At 44.5% G+C, this 16,232-nt stretch overlaps 1 protein-coding gene across 3 annotated transcripts in view; it reads left to right on the plus strand.

Moving 5' to 3' along the window:
- The window catches only part of ALG12 (ALG12 alpha-1,6-mannosyltransferase), a 152,343-nt gene that overhangs the window by 7,938 nt on the left and 128,173 nt on the right, over positions 1 to 16,232 (plus strand). The window lies entirely within an intron of this gene.

Consider the following 16,232-nt stretch of genomic DNA (forward strand, 5'->3'; position numbering starts at 1 on the left):
TTGTATAAATTGATTGTAGCTTGGCATCCGTTGTGCGCAAGATCTAAGTTTGCGTACCCCAAGTTCAGTTGCTTAAGATTCCTAATATTCGGAGATCCTTGAGCCACAGGGTCCAACTTGACCCCAGTGATCAGCCTACGGAGACCAAACGTTGTACATGGTACCACATACCTGCGGTCTCTTATGTGCATTAATGTTCACTGTTCACAGAATCCCCATCCATATAGCATTGCCTCTTTTATGCACTGATTTGAGCAAGTGATGCTCTTTTTTTCTTTTTCAAATCTTAATCTTTAGTCGCTGTCCATTTTTTAAAAAGTGGTTTCTAGTTTGAATATTTTTGGGTTTCTGAAAACAAACATTACAATAACTAATGCGAAAAATACATTTTATAATGAACTAAAGCAATTTTAGAGAAAAAATAGGTAGAGCATCATACATCATGCGCGATTGCGCAACTCTTTTTGAATTGTCTTTTGAAGACTTGACTTTACATTGGGAAGGTGCTTTTCGTGGTATGTGGTGCTCATTCGAACATTTCTACTATCCTTACTTACTTGTAGATTTTGTTGATTGGATGTGATTAGAATTGAGATTGGGTTCAATATCTGCCATGCTAGTACTTCATATGATGTAGACTTTTCTATGGGTTTTTATGTTTGTATTATGACCCCTGATTCATTATGGGGTATAAAGTGACCATCTAATGAAGAGTTTTAAAGAGTCTTGCTCGGAGAACTGTATTTAATTTCTCTTGATATTTACATCTTCTTCTTCATATGTGCTTGAGGAAATTCTCTCTGTTTCACGGTGATTCATTTATTCATTGCTGGCTCCCACAGTTACTCTCCAAATGTATATTTCTGTATTTCTCATCTTAACTGTAGCTTTCAAAATAGTTGCCTGCAGAATCAGGTATACCTTTCCCACTTTGAGTTCAATATCTAGACCTGAAATGACACTATTCAAAGGAACACTTGCCACTTGTCTTCTGCAATGAATATCAGCCATGTATCTTTCCAAAATTCTGCTCAACCTTAAATGCCACCATATTTTTATTAAAGAATCTAAAAGAGCTATCTCACTTCTTATGAATGGTTTAACTTCTTCAGATTCTGAAAGTTGGTTCACTTTGTGGAAATCCAAATACCACTTTCCATCGTTAGAACAGTATTATCCAAGAAGATGCTAGCTTCTTGCTGACAAGTGTTAAATTGTCAAGGATACCAAGGGTGGGGTGTGGCGCTTTGAGATATATTGATAGATAATTTATTACAATATACATATTGATCAAATAGATTAACTATATCTTACACTCTAATAGGGTCCCGATCACCATGCATCTGTGATCCCTTGTGAGCTATAAAATGATGATGTAGAATGGAAAAAGTCCTGCTTTAGTCTGATGTACTAAGTAATGCATTACATTCCTCCTTCTTTTCTCTCGCCATATGCTCTTTGGGTGTCTCCATACTTATCCTTTCCACAGTAATGCATTTTTAGAAAGCTATAACCATTCTGTTCAGAACATTTTCTATCTGATAAAAGGACACTGAAATAGTCAGAAGGGACATTTCTTACCATAATTGTTATAGCAACATTCTTTTAACCCTCTTTAAAACGTGTACGAGGCCTGGCCAAGATGGAGGACGGGTAGGATGTGCTTTCTCGTCCATCCGTCCATGCCGCACTGAGTTCTTGCTGCTTCCCTGCATCGCAGACCGCACAGAGCCCCAGAGTGCTACCCTAAGCTGCAAGACCTCCTGGACACTCGGAGAGACATTAAAATCAGAAGAAGCGTCCCCCGGTGCACATGAAACCCAACCGCAATGCGGCCAGCCTGCAATGGCCAAGATGGCCATGGGGCGTCGAGATTAGAGAAGCCAGGAAACGGATTGCACTCAGGCCCTCGCATTATCCCGTCAAGCTGCGGCACCTTCTGGACATCGGCCTTCAAGATGGTGGTGCTCACTGGCCCATGGGGGTAGCTCAGCCAAGGGGAGAAAGGTACTACCCCCCCCCCCTCCCACAGCCGATCTCGGCCACACTGAGATGCGTTTTCTGGCAGAACCAGCGCCCTGCCGGAGAGCGCCCAGAGAGAGGCGCAAAATTTGTGAGTAACCCAAGGCAGCAACATGACCAGTACTATCCCATAGTGGTGCCCCAGATCTACTTAATATCCCGAGCCTGCCCAGCGCAACCTCCAGCTGGTGAGCTCTTACACACGAATATCCCTGGCAGGGGGGACCCAGAAGAGTGGCCTGGAATGGGCGTCCTATTTTGATCCTGCACCCGCTGGAGGGGAGGTGAGCGTGGAGGCTCTGCTCTCTTGTGCAACGTGCCTTTTGTTGCCTTGGAGGCCCCCCGCACTGGCTTGAAGACATCCTGTGGCCGACTGCTGGGCCCCTGGGACCAACCCTACTTCACACGGGCCAAGGATGTGTAGTCTGCATGAAATCCCCAAATAACACAGGTGAACGCCACTCCTCTGACCTCAGGGTTCGCACCCTGAGCGACACATGGCTGGTTGTGTCCCACATCACTGGCCCCCCTGAGCCTGCTGTCCCACTATTCGCATCTTGGGCAGAGAGCCCCTGAGTTTGAGGGGACCGCTGCACCCTGGGGACCGGACTTTCCTTCCTGGGGCGAGAACATAAAAGAGAAGCCCTTGCAATAAAACCCACGAGAGTCTTCAATTCGGGACCCTGCTGATGAATCACATTGGCCCGGCAAGCTCCTGAGATACCTCAGGCTTGCATACTTGGCCCAGTGCATAATCTACGCAGCGTGGCCATTGAAAAATCCGGCCGAACCGCCAAGCGCGGGAAGTTCCAGCTTCGATGGGAGCCAGTAAGAGAGGCCTCACTTGGCACAGCCTGAGGAGTGAAGGAAGTTGTGTGCAGGTGTGAGAGTGGTGCTGGCCGCCCTAGCTGGGGATAAGTGAAGCACCAGAGAATTGGGGGGGTTGCACACGCAATGCAATCCTGACAAAGAACTGGAGTGTACCATCCATGCTACTGGCACTCGAGGCACTTGCCTCGTCCACGTTTGGAACTATGCATAGATGAGCACCTCCAATCCTGCTGTCGCGACCTGTGGGAGAGTGATGACTGCTACCTTCCCTTCAGATGGGGGACATAGGCACGAGGTCAGACATGGCCACCGCCTGATCCAAGAAGGAATGCTCCCTAAGCTAGATTCTGACAAAGCCAACTGGGAGTCAGACCGGAGACAAAACTCCCCATCCCCCAACCCCACCTGGCCAGAACAGCACGCCAAGGGGGAGAACGAGGGCCCGGTAAACCGCACCTTTTTGGAGGCCTTGTTCGCATCACTCGGGGACGATCTCCGAACTGTCAAAAAGGACCTCTCGCAGGATCTAAAAGAGATCCTCCATGAGCTGGCAGAAGTGAGGGATAGGCTCTCCATGCTGGAGGACCAGGAGTATGGCAGGGACGAAGAGCTCGAGCAGTTCCAGCAACAAGTCCTCAGACTCCAGGAACAAAAGATCTACAGGCCCATGCCGAGGACTCTGAAAACCGGCCGGAAGAAGCAGAGATCAAAACCTGCATGAGGGCCCTCTTCACCCAGAGAGTTTAGGTTCCACCTGATAAGGAAATAAAGCTCAACAGAGTGCACAGAGTCAACCTCCCAAGACCTGAGAAGAACCGCCCAAGTGACATCTTGGTCTGAATCCAAGATTTTAAGCTTAAAGAAAAGGTTTTCGTAAAGTCAGAGACTTTCAACCCCTGCGGTTCAGAGGACACACACTGGTGCTCTATCAGGGTATTGTTGTGTGTCGATTTAGATACCGTGTATAGGTTTCCCGACTTATGCCCTTATATAGGCACAATTCTCATTGCCCTTATTTAGGCACAGAAATCCTACCCTTATTTAGGCATTATCCATGCTAACAAAATACAGGCATGGCCACCTACATCCGTCCATCCACGTCACAACGAGTTCTTGGAAAACAAGACTCTTAAGGCTTTAGGACTTCCCCTTGATTTTTTTATTGATTTCTCCAAGAACTCATTTATTATGCATGAACATCTATTCCTTAGGGGTTCATTCATGACGTTCCTCTGCCCGACTTTTACGTCAATACTGGCATTCCTAAGCACCTTCAAGGTATAAATATACCTTCACTTGCCATGGCAAGTCATGGCTGCATACTTGCATGGCTCGCCACGGCAAGTTCAGAAGGAATTCGAGCCCCCGCCTGACGCACTGACCAGATGCTGTCATCCTCCTCGAAGGGAATCCAGCTCCAGTGTTTCTGACTCCCCTTGCGGGGTGTTAGAGATCGAGACCCGGAAAGAGATTCCAACCTCTCTCATTCTAAGGTATGGAGCAGACTAGAACCCAGAGGGACTTTTGGTAAATTGTTGTACATAGCTTGTTATTATCTGTTCTCTTACTTGCCTATTAACTTTCTAGATTGTTTACACAGTTCTACTCATGACGCTACTGTTGGTTCTACTCTGTGGCAGTTAGTACTTGGCCAGATGGGCGACGGTCCTGTTACTTCTGTTATGCTGAAATAAACTACTTATATACCACCTACCTGTATCCAGAGCATTCAATCTTCTTTACAACATTTGGCGACGAGGGTGGTGATTGTTTACACAGTTCTACTCATGACGCTACTGCTGGTTCTACTCTGTGGCAGTTAGTACTTGGCCAGATGGGCGACGGTCCTGTTACTTCTGTTATGCTGAAATAAACTACTTATATACCACCTACCTGTATCCAGAGCATTCAATCTTCTTTACAACATAAATCTTGGTAACACCAATCCTAACTATAGCTAAACTAGACTATAGAAAAACAGCACCTACTGCTTAACTCGTACTACACTTAGGTTCGGTACACTGGGGTACAACTAGCTAGAAGCACCAGACGAGTATTCACATTTTAGCCTGTGTTATTTATGTATGTGTTTTCGTGAATATATGTCATAGCTACAAACCATGCTATTGCAGTATTATTTTATCTTACTGCTAACGCTGTACGTATTATCAGTTTCAGTTCAGTTCAGTTTTTAACGTCTTTATTTCGAAATTGCTTCATAAAAGACATGCATAGTAATAATACAAAACATAAAAAATAAAAAGACAAATAATTTTTACAGATGAAAACAATTATGGATATAAAAAGCTTGATTAAATATACATATAAAGACGTCTATAAGAATATTAATACAGGTAAAATACAGAATCAATAGTACAATAATAATAATACTGCCCCAATATGATAGATAGGCTCTATCAGACTGTATACAGTTTTTCAGCTTGAAGTACTACGAACATACCTAGTTCTTATTAACCAGGCCCACCCAAGGAATTTTGCCAGCCCTATGGATAACCATTCGGCTGTATTAAATCTCAGGATGATTAGTGCTTCTCTGCTTGCCCTGGTGTTTAATCTCTTACATATTGGCTTCAGCCACTTAAGTCTTGGATCATGGTAAGCAGTACATACAAATAGGAAATGACCTAAGGATTCCTTGCTGGCAGAGCAACAGGGACAAAAAGTAGACCCCGTCTTCAGCCAACCTCTGGTGAAGTCCCTTAAAGGCAAAGTACCTATACGAAACTGATGGTATAGTTTCCTATCTAAACTTTTTGGGATAATATCCCAATAGGTCTCTGTGTGTGGAACTATTTTATGAATCAAAAATAAGCCTGTCAGATTGGGTTTCGCCGAAAGCACAACGTGTTCTTCTTTGACCATGGACCAGAAGAGAAGTTTAAAATCGTTCTTTGTAGGGAAAGTGTGGGAACCCGGCTCTGACCAAAGTAATGCAAGGCCCATACTAGTAAGAGTGTTCTTAATGAGCATAAACCACGGTATTTTCCCTGCCCCATGTTGCACTCTTACATCCTGTATCTCCTGGGCAAACATGGCAAGTTCCGGGGTAGACCATATGCGTCTCCATAACGCCACCATCCTATATTGGGCTTGGTGACTAATAGAATAAAAGCCCATATCCATCATAAGCGGTAGAGCTGGCGTTGAAGGAGGGAGGCAGACTAGATTGCGAAAAAATTTATTCTGTATCCTGTCAAGGACAGCCAGATCCACACTTCCCCAAATGTCAGCCCCGTATAATATGGCTGAACTAATTTTAGCGCTGTAAATTTTAAGCGCAGGTAAAACTCTTTTGGTCAAAGAACATCGTTGCTCCTTCACTAAGCAGCCAGATAAACGTGCGAATTTCAAACTTAGCGTCGCTATCTGTTCTTTCCAGCGTAGCCTATAGTCCATTGTAACACCAAGGTATGTCATAACCTCGACCTGTTCTAGGCTAGACCCATTCATCGTTACATGACCCCTCAGTGGTTTACTTTTTGTCAGGACCATGAACTTTGTTTTAGAAATGTTAATTTCAAGATCATTTTCATTACAAAAGTCCACAAATTTATTTATGGCCACCTGAAGGCCCATCTGTGTTTTAGCCAGAATTAGGGTGTCATCGGCGAAGATCAAAAGGGGAAATTTGGTCCCACCCAGTGTTGGTGCATCTGTAGGGGTAGCTGAGAGGAACTTTACCACCTGGTTGATAAAGAGTATGAATAGGGTAGGGGCCAGGACACAACCCTGTCTGACTCCTCTGGTCACAGGGAAGGTGCCCGTTACCTGGCCCTGACGACCCCATCTAACTCTGGCAAAATTTTCCTCGTGCATCCGGACTGTGAGTTCCAGGACGGCAGAAGGAACCCCCATCCTCCTTAAAGCTGCCCACATCTTTCCCCTAGGGACCAAATCAAACGCAGATTTGAGATCCACGAATGCTGCGAATATAGTGCCTCCTCGCAGAAACACAGTTTTCCAGTAAATCATTACAAATCTCAGTATTTGGTCAACTGTGCTAATATTAGCCCTAAAACCAGCCTGCAAAGGGGATAGGATGTCAGTTTCCGTCATCCAGTGCTGAATTTTTCCTAGCAGCATTCTGGCGATTACCTTTTGTAGGGCATCAATGAGGCTAATGGGTCGGTAGTTACCCGCTTCAGTTCTATCCCCCTTTTTGTATACAGGTAGGATCTCCGCCCCTTTCCACGAATCTGGTATCCTTACCCCTCTAGCTATGGCGTTCGCTAGGATGGTTATGTAAGGGACCCAATGTACTTGATCAAACTTAAATAGGTCCGCAGGGACACAGTCCATTCCAGGAGCTTTTCCATTCTGCACCTGTTTTAAGGCAGTAATAGCCTCTAATTCTGTGAAAACAAGCTGGTCAGGTGGGGGCACCACAGTCGGTACACTGGTATCTTCCCTAGAATTAAGGGAGATCCGTTCCGTGTTACTAAACTGTGTCGAGTAATGCTTAACCCATTGCTCTACGGGGACATAATTAACGGGAACTTGCTGGTCCCCAGTCCCTCCCCATTTAACAACCTCCCAGAATTTTTGTTGGTTAGTTGAAATACTTGCATTATATAAATCTAACCAACGTTGTTCATCCCAGTTTGTTTTTGCCTCTTTAAGCACCTTCTTATAGATAACCCTTTCTTTTTTTATAGCTATAGCTGACTTAGATTTAATAGCAGCTATCAAGGAGCTGTGGGCAAGGCGGCAAGTCTTATTGTACCATTTCGCTCCTGTTTGGGCTGGACCATTTTTGCTTCTTTTTACGGGCTCGATAAAAAGGTTTTTGATTTTGTCAAAGAGGGACTCATGTATTGTCCCAATTTGATCAAGTGAAATACCTTCTTCTAGTATGGGCACCATCAGGTTTGTAGCTGCTAAAACCTCATCAGTAACCTTATCGATAATAGTGGGATTTTCCAGAATCCTAGACCATCGTACCCTCCTACAGTCGTTCGTAAGAACAGCTTCAGCTGTAATAAAATTTGTAGCAGAAACTAAATGCAAATCCCCGTTTATTATTAGGTTTATTACTAAAGGATTATGGTCACTTTCTGACCTTGCGACTATCTCCATGTCCTCCAGCATGTACCAATACTCCATCCTAATTAAAAAATAATCAATACGACTTGAATAAAGGGAGTTATCAAATGTAGCTTTTCCCATCATATCTGATTTTGTCCTCCCATTTGTTGCACGTAGATCCCATTCGAGGCAAAGACCTAGCCACTGCAAAGCAGCCTCTGTTACTCTTTTGACAGGAGGAATAGATAGAGGGGGAATATTCCAATAATGATCAATATCCCCGTAACCCCCATTTTTCAGATTGGGAATCGGTTCAAATGAACAATTGCAATCCCCTGCCACCATCACACATTTATCTCTGCCAATGCTGTTCAGTATGGATTCTAAATCATCTACCGCTTTCATTGGCTTCCCACCAGGTCTCCCTCTAGCATAGATGTTAATTAGGATAGTGTCTTGAATATTTTTACTGGTTAGTTTTAAGACTAGTATGTCATTACTTGGTGCAGGAAGGTCTGTGATTGTAAGACCTAAAGATTGTCTAATCCAAATAACCAGACCACCTGAAGGGCGACCTTTTAAACCTTTACAGGCTGGTTTAGAGTAATTAAGGTAGCCAACCCGGTAAATAGCATCAGTTGCCCAACTTTCCTGTAACATAATAACATCATGTTTTTCCACAAAAGACCCCCAATCTGCTTCTAACATTTTCCCTTTTAGACCCGCAATGTTCCATGATAGGACTGTGAGGATGTGTGATGGTTTCTTTGACGAGTTAACAACTGAAGCCACATTCCCCCCAGGGGTAAGGGGTTCTAAAGTGTGTTGTGGGGAATTTCCCCTTCCTATCAATCCCTGAGTACATTCTCTAGTCTCGGGTGCAATCCCTTCTGTAATGGATATAGGATTGTTGAGGAAACGATTCACAGCAACTCCAGTCACCCCAGATACAGATGGCTCATTAGCAAGTCAGTCTACACATTCCAAACCAGATAAGGGTGCAAACCGGTTCGAAAGGTGGGGCTGGAATAATGGGTACATGGGTGTTTCAAAGTGAAATCTTCCTCTGGATCTTTCCTCTCTGACGGGCTGAAACGGTGTACAGGCTCTGTTTGAATATAGTGACGGGTAAAAATAGTACAAGGATAGAGTCTGTACATCCCCTACTCTACCAAATCTTGCTTCCCTGCCAATATATTCTACAACCCAAGGCTCTCTAAAACTGACTACCACGCAATCCCCCTCAAGATCTTTTTTGCTATAGCCTACCCAGTCCACCCTCCTAACACTGAGAATTTCGATGTTCGAATTAGGGGGGAGTGGGCGTTTTTTATTCAGCCAGAATGTTACCTTATTATAGAGATCCTTGTGTGTTTCTCTCTTGCCATCTCCAAGAGGAGCCACGCCGGTTAAAATGATAGTGTAAGGCAGTGACTCAGGGGGGAGGTTCACACAACGTTTTCTTGGGACAGATTTAATCCCAGGCCGTGTACCTTGGACATGATGACTAGTAGAGAATGGAAGTTTCTTAGCCGGAGGAGGCAATGTAACCTTTTGCTGGGGTGTACTCTCGATGATGGATTTTTTCTTTATGACTGGAGTGGGTTTTTGAAGTGGTACTTTTGTAATAGGTAATGCTGTTTTCAGATTATTACCCCCAACCTTATTGTACACAGTGGTGGTCTTCGGAAGAGTCGGGGCTGCAGGAGCTGGGCTTTTAGTAGCTAGGGTGGCATACATTTTATTAGTTATTTCTATGTTATCTTTAACCAGCATATCTAAGGAATCCATTTTTGTATTTAATAATCTGGTCCTTTCAAATAGCGGTAAAAGTAAAGATTTAATTAACAGCTCTATTTTAGGCAAAAATATTCCTTCAACAATATTGACTGCGGAGTTGTGTTCCTCAGGTTGAACCACTGCTCTAGAATTGAATAACTGAGTAGGCGATGTGATGGTAGATCCTGAACCCTCGATAAATTTCCCCGAATCATGAGAGTCTACCCTTTTACGTTTCCCAAGATTGTGAGTGGGTGTGTGTTGCAAGTGAGTAGGAGAATTCACCCTCTCAATGCTTAATGTGAGATTTGGGGAGTCTGAGAGGCCTGTTTCCTCGCCAGACAAATTAAGATTAATGGTCCCGCCATTCACCACATTTTCGTGAGCCGTGTTATATACATTGTCTATGCTGACCCCATCTAGACCCAATAATTGTGTTGTGGAGACAGATCCTGTCGCCACATCTACATTTGCATCAGGGCTGTCTATAGTCAGTAGGGATAGAGGGACAGGAGAGAGAGCCTCATTGATTTTGCCAAGTGAGGAACGCTTGCCTGTAATTATGTCGAGCGAAAGGCGTTTTTCGACAAGAGCTATCTCCTTCTCCAGTATAGTGGTAGAGCGTTTGAAGAATTGATCTATCGTACCTGTAAAGGTACCATTGGTGGTGGAAACCTGAACTTGCCTTTCCTTGCCTGACCTTAGTGTCATTATCTTTCTTTAGCAGTACACAAACTAAACTGGCAATAAACACAATGTACAAACAACAATATTCAATTTGTCCAAATAGGTTCCACCGACAGTAAAGCTACTATGGTAACATAGGCCTAAATACAGTACAATTAATAAACCCTCAATAAGTAAAATACCTGATACTACATAAAATATGGGAAGAGAATAATGATAGAGGGGTGACCCAGCCCGGGCCTCTGCCGGCCCCGGACGGCCACAGACGGTCCCGCCCTTGTCCCGGGCTTCTCCCGGGACGCTCCCGCGCCGCGGGTGATTGTCTTTCCTTAAATATGTGAGTCAATGAAAGGCTAAGATAGGGGGGCGTGGCAAGCAAGGAGAGCGGCCCGATGGCGGGAGGCGAGGGTAACCGAGACTTCTGGGACACGAAGTCCGGCCCCTGACGCTCGCAGCCTTGCCTGCACAATGGTGTTCCTTTCACCGCCCGTAGGTCTCAGGAGTCCAGATAACGCTGCGGGACCCGCGAAGCGGGTACCGCGAGGAGTAGGTTGGAAAAGCCCTCAGCAGTAAAAACGAAGCCCTCTGTAGTAATGTCCAGCAAGTATCCCACTGCGTCCAGGTGCAGCTACCTTTTCAACAACGAGAGGGGGGCGTGGCAAGCAAGGAGAGCGGCCCGATGGCGGGAGGCGAGGGTAACCGAGACTTCTGGGACACGAAGTCCGGCCCCTGACGCTCGCAGCCTTGCCTGCACAATGGTGTTCCTTTCACCGCCCGTAGGTCTCAGGAGTCCAGATAGCGCTGCGGGACCCGCGAAGCGGGTACCGCGAGGAGTAGGTTGGAAAAGCCCTCAGCAGTAAAAACGAAGCCCTCTGTAGTAATGTCCAGCAAGTATCCCACTGTGTCCAGGTGCAGCTACCTTTTCAACAACGAGAGGGGGGCGTGGCAAGCAAGGAGAGCGGCCCGATGGCGGGAGGCGAGGGTAACCGAGACTTCTGGGACACGAAGTCCGGCCCCTGACGCTCGCAGCCTTGCCTGCACAATGGTGTTCCTTTCACCGCCCGTAGGTCTCAGGAGTCCAGATAGCGCTGCGGGACCCGCGAAGTGGGTACCGCGAGGAGTAGGTTGGAAAATCCCTCAGCAGTAAAAACGAAGCCCTCTGTAGTAATGTCCAGCAAGTATCCCACTGCGTCCAGGTGCAGCTACCTTTTCAACAACGAGAGGGGGGCGTGGCAAGCAAGGAGAGCGGCCCGATGGCGGGAGGCGAGGGTAACCGAGACTTCTGGGACACGAAGTCCGGCCCCTGACGCTCGCAGCCTTGCCTGCACAATGGTGTTCCTTTCACCGCCCGTAGGTCTCAGGAGTCCAGATAGCGCTGCGGGACCCGCGAAGCGGGTACCGCGAGGAGTAGGTTGGAAAAGCCCTCAGCAGTAAAAACGAAGCCCTCTGTAGTAATGTCCAGCAAGTATCCCACTGCGTCCAGGTGCAGCTACCTTTTCAACAACGAGAGGGGGGCGTGGCAAGCAAGGAGAGCGGCCCGATGGCGGGAGGCGAGGGTAACCGAGACTTCTGGGACACGAAGTCCGGCCCCTGACGCTCGCAGCCTTGCCTGCACAATGGTGTTCCTTTCACCGCCCGTAGGTCTCAGGAGTCCAGATAGCGCTGCGGGACCCGCGAAGCGGGTACCGCGAGGAGTAGGTTGGAAAAGCCCTCAGCAGTAAAAACGAAGCCCTCTGTAGTAATGTCCAGCAAGTATCCTTCACATTCTGTCTTATGATTGAAGCAGTTCATATCTCTTGCACGAGAAATAAGACTGTTCAATAAACCCTTTTTATTGAAACGCCTGTCTACCTATTTCGGTGTAAACTCTCTAGAAATGAAGCATGCACGATTGACTGAGTGAAAGTGTTATCTGTTGTTTCCACGATTCTGAGACTGTTCAGATTCTAAGGGAAACAAAGTTGTCATGTTTATGCGGTTGTCAGAAACTAATCCCTTCTTGTTTATTCAAGAAGTTTCTTGTCACCTCTGAGTTAGCTGGCACACACAAGTAATTAAGTTTAATGTACTCGATAGAGGCATACGGACCTCAGTTGTATGCCACAACTATAATGTATATTATTCCAATGCGCAGAGCCTATCAGGGATATAGGAACTACACTACATGGCGCCCAACGGTTTGGTAAGGCACTAATTTAACGCTAGATACTGAAGTAACTCAGTCGTGCTTTTCTCATAGACCCCTACTCATAAAACTCCAGAAGACGTCTGGAGTGGGTAGGGATAATATCCGCCATAGCTGAGTGGAACATAAATCCTATGTATTAGCTGTTTGGTTTGTTCAACGTAGAAGGATACATTGTTCCAAAATATTGTACACCTTATCTTTGTTCCCTTGAAACTTGCTCTGCAATTTTCCTTAAACAATGACCGAAAACGGCACAAACTCCGGAACCGGTGGAGCTGTACCCGACGAAGTCGCAGCAGCTTTTGATTATACAGGTTTTAATGAAAACAATGAAGATGCGATAAACATCGCTCCAAATTTAAGGAGAGCCATCACTCTAAAACTTATAAAACCTGGCCTAACACCAAGAGGTGGTAGAGCAGTTTTTGTGATAGAGGCACATGAATCTCACCAGACAGAGGTATTCTACTCATGGATAGTATTCCCGGAATCACATCCGTAAACTAAAATGTTTCACTTCTACAAAGAAGATGATCCACCTGAGGAATATATTCCTTTCGAGGATGTTGAAATTCCACTCACATACCAGGAGCATAATCTCTGGTTTAAAGGTGCCCTAAAACATTTAAATCACATTACCAGGCTCGGTCCACAAGGTAGACCAGGAGCAACATGGCCGATTTTAGCCGGTTAAACACCTCATCCTGATATCAAGAAATGTCAAATGATGAATTATTTGCTCAACTCAAAAAGTTTATCAACATTTATAGACAATTGGTTCAATATAAGTCCAACCAACAATAGTTATTCCAAAACAAACCTCTCACCAGGGGAATATGCTAAAAATCACTCCACAGACTTTACACTCAGTCATAGGTAAAATGCCCACAAAACGTGAACAAATTCCATTCTGGATAGCTCAAAAATTTACTCAAATCAAAGCGGTATTTCCTAATACCAGCCCTTATGAAAAACACAGAATTCTAACAATCTGTTTACCAATGGGGATAACACCACATCTGGAAGACTGCACTACTTGGGGCACAGTCTTTTCTGCTATCTACACTAAAACACATGACACAGCTACTTTTCCCACGAAAAAAGTGTTGAAAAGCATGTACTGGGAGTGGATTTTTTGTAAAAGGCATTCCATAATGGCAGATAGTTCTCTTACGGCATCCTTTGTGTTAGTGAAGGACGCCAGCCAGCTAGAAAATTATTGGGATGTTATCACTAGGTCTTTGGACCGTAAGCTATTCCATCAACTTAGAGTTGGGTCACTTCTGCTTCGGGGCCTAACTAGGTCTTGGGGACATGGTGGGTTAGGCCACTGCCCACTGTGCTTAGGGTTGGGCGAAAAGGTTGATCATTTTCTTTTTGTCTGCCCTTTGTACCATGCACCGAGACAAAAGTGGTTACTCCCAGTATGTATAACACTGGGCACACGTTCAGCAAAAACAGCCAGTAGAATTTTAAAAACCGATACATCATCACTGGTTGTAATTGGGGTTGCGAAATTCCTGGGCTGGGCATGGATCCTACGGGCAAGGCTGATCAAGTCTCTTTCGACTGATGCGTAATCTGTTGGCTGGAACAGTAGTCTGTTGTGCCAATGAATGATATTGTCTCTTTTTGAACTGTTTTTATAACTGGATTTTTATTATGTTAATGAAATCTTGACGAATGTGATTTAATACTATTCTTAGCCTGTTCTTAATTGTATATTATATTTATTGTCTTAACACACTGCTCACACTTTTTATCTGTACTTTTTAGCTGCAATTTTTGATATATTATTGGTTACATAGCATGTTGTGTAGCATGTCTTTTATGATGAAATATCGAATAAAGACTTCTTTGACTGACTGACTGACTGACTAAAACACATGGTGTTCCGTCTATGGCGGTAATACCTGACGTCCTCAAACAAATTCAAAACGAATACGGGGCAGAGCCTGCTCTGAATTTCGGTATGAAGTTACTGAAAAATTTCAACCAGGTCTCAACAATAATATGATCTAATATTAAAGGAGAAGCAGAATCAGTGGCAATCCGCCAGAAATTAAGGGAATTTGATGTAACAGAACAACCACAAGAATTAGCCAGAATATTTGAAAAATCCTATGAAGAATTAGGCAGAGACAGTTTGCGTGGGAAACCAGTTAAACCATAACTGTCTGGAGGTCCTGAGAAGGACTCTATTAAACACAATCCTACCTCTTCTAAAAAGAAGTGGGAAAATAACAAACAACATTCAAAAGAGAAACGTTCTCAATCCCGAGGTAGGTCTCCTCAAAAGGATCCTTCTGAAAGGAGGTATAACCTCAGAAATAGGTATAATTTGAGAAAACCTGATAGGCATCAAGATACTGATACACGTTCCTTTCGTACCTTTCAGATATCGTCACAGACATCCTAAAGAAGAGGATGGTCAGATCAAAAAGAAGAACGCGTAAAGTCCAAAGACGATCAACACATTCAGAAAAACAAACCAAAACTTTAATTCTCCAAGAAGAAGGTAGCAGGTCTGAAGATCAGACATGCCGAGAATTCTGAGAACACAACTCAAGAATGGAGAATGGGCTCGTACAATGCTGGACAGTGCAGCAGAAGTAACAATAACTCGCCAGAGCCTGCAGGGACTTCTGGAGACAGTGGACTTGATTGAGGACATTCAAGTTGAGACTGTAGACACCAGGGTTAGCTCTACACATAAGTTATATGAAATAACACTCCAGCAAGGGTTACAGAGTTACTACAAATTCATGATGAAGAGGCATTGTCATATGTCGATGATATCTATCTGACAGACGATGACCTGAACAGGCACTTGAACAGGATGAACACCATTATACTGGGCTTTGCCTCTGAGGGTTATAAATTCAATTTAAAAAATCAAGAATTGCCCATCTAATCGTCCTTTTCCTAGGATATAAACTATCAAGTGAAGGCAAAAGCCTGGCAGCTAACTTTTTAGAAAAGTATGCGCTGCTCCAACCTCCAAAAACGCTGACAAAATAAGTTGATTCTAGGTTTCCTGAATTTTAGAAGAACATACATTCTAAACTACGCAGAAAGGGTTAAACCTCTCTACGAATTAATCAAACCTGATTTTAAAATTGCATGTTGGACACAGGAACACATATCTCCTGCGTTCACTTCAAGCAGATATGTTAGCAACAAAACAATTACAAACATGCGTAAACGTACGCAACTTAGTGATCCGAATCATTCCGGGTCAATGCGGATTCACCTACTTAACTTTTAACAAAGGTGAAAAAGTACCAATTGCATAGAAATCACATTTGTACACACAAGCAGAAATGAGATTTATATCAACAGGAAAAATTCTGACAGTAGTTCAAACCGCTGTAGTGAAAGAAAGATCCCATGCACAGGGGAAACGCATTATGGTCGTAACTCCTGTACCAGCCTTTGAGGCAGTTACAAAAGCGAGCATTCTGAATGCAAAAGCTTTACATCCAAGCTGGATACAACGGGTTAATTCACTTGCTGCAACTGATGTTGGATATGTTTTTGATCCTTATTTGAAAATACAAGCGTTCCTGCAATACGAACACGAATGTCCTCTGCCTACTGAGACTCTCCCTCTTGACCAGTACGAATTTATAATTTATACTGACTGATCTGCACAACCCACTACGGGGGTAAGCAAGCT

This window comes from Lissotriton helveticus, chromosome 1_1 (genome assembly GCF_964261635.1).
Source record: "Lissotriton helveticus chromosome 1_1, aLisHel1.1, whole genome shotgun sequence".
Taxonomy (NCBI): Eukaryota; Metazoa; Chordata; class Amphibia; order Caudata; family Salamandridae; genus Lissotriton; species Lissotriton helveticus.